The sequence below is a fragment of the Loa loa genome (assembly GCF_000183805.2).
Source record: "Loa loa unplaced genomic scaffold supercont3.301, whole genome shotgun sequence".
Classification (NCBI taxonomy): domain Eukaryota; kingdom Metazoa; phylum Nematoda; class Chromadorea; order Rhabditida; family Onchocercidae; genus Loa; species Loa loa.
The window spans coordinates 76,640-78,274 of NW_018108481.1; positions in this window are offsets into that span (position 1 = coordinate 76,640).

Sequence of the window (1,635 nt, forward strand, 5' to 3'; positions counted from 1 at the left end):
TAAAAAAAAATAGAAATTGCACCAAAAAATACCATTTAACAATTAAGCAGGGCTATCGGGAAATTATTTGAACCATCTGGAAGCAAGCAAGTTACCGGAAAAGTATTATTTTGAACCATTTGGAAGCAAGCAGGTTGCCGGAAAAGTATTATTTAAAACCATTTGGAAGCAAGCAGGTTACCGGAAAAGTATTATTTTGAACTATTTGGAAGCAAGCAGGTTACCGGAAAAGTATTATTTTGAACCATTCGGAAGCGATCATAAAAGAAATCAATATAAAAAACATTTATAAATCATGTTGAATTGATGTATGAAAAATGATATTATTGTTATTGAAATTATTAATCCTTCGAAATTATGCTACTGTTTAATTTTAGTTTAAAATAATTAAAAATATGGGAAGCTTGAATATTCTCAATAAAATCTTATGTACAAATAATCTATGAACATTTTAATGAAATATAAATAAATTCTTTGCAAAAAATTACACATTTAATAATATTTCAATTGGAAATTTACAATTTTACATAAAATATTTTGTTAGTTTATTTTTCTCGTTGAATGAAATCAAATAATTTGTAAATTTTTTATCTTCTATTTTTTCTCACTTCTTTTTTTCACTAATTCCATCCAAAATGATTGCGGATATCTCTCTTTCATCTACAAAAAAAAAAAAAAAATTTGATTCATTCTATTTTCATTACCATCTTCAAGCATATTTTGTTTTTTTTTTGTTTTTTTGGCAAATTTTAACCTTAGTACTATCAGCTATATTAGCCTTATTAGCCCAGCACAGTCCAATATTCAAACTTTGGACTTTGGTTTACTTTTAGGCTTCATGTTACTGGTCATACCTGTTCATTACTAGTAGCTTATATATTAGTATGATAAATAATGTTTATACTTTGACAGTAAGTTATGGATGAAACAGATATAATATTCGAGATATATTTGTAGTAAATAATCATATACTGTTATTACTAAACTGACCTGACCTTTAGTTCGATTTATCCAATATATCATATCTTAATTGAGTTAAAAAGAAACCACTGAATCGGTTTCTTTACAATGAGTTGTTATCAGCCAGGTGTTGCAAATGATTAGGTTGATAATATTTCATATATAGTAAACTGATAAATTAAGAATTTTTCGCTCTAAATTTATTAGGGAGAAATTAAAACTGAAAGTTCAAAGGACATTTTTTTTGGAAAATTGATTGAAATTAAAAACGATCAAATAAGCATTACTGTTCTAAACCATATTGTTGATAAGCATTACTGTTCTAAACTATATTGTTGATAAGCATTACTGTTCTAAACTATATTGTTGATAAGCATTACTGTTCTAAACCATATTGTTGATAAGCATTACTGTATGATATGTATTATATGTGTATGGAAGAAGAAGCAAAAATAATTGATGTAAATGAAAATTACACTGTATATCATCACTGATTACGGTCACTGATTACGATTATCGATCATCATCTGGATCCGTTTACCAAAAGAAAAAAAAAAGAGGAAGGGATTCATCGATTAAATTTTCCGGTTTATTCCCAATTACTTCAAAAGAATAAATCCTATGTTCATCATTTTTTTTTGTAGTTTATTTCTACTAAAATGGGATTAGAAATAA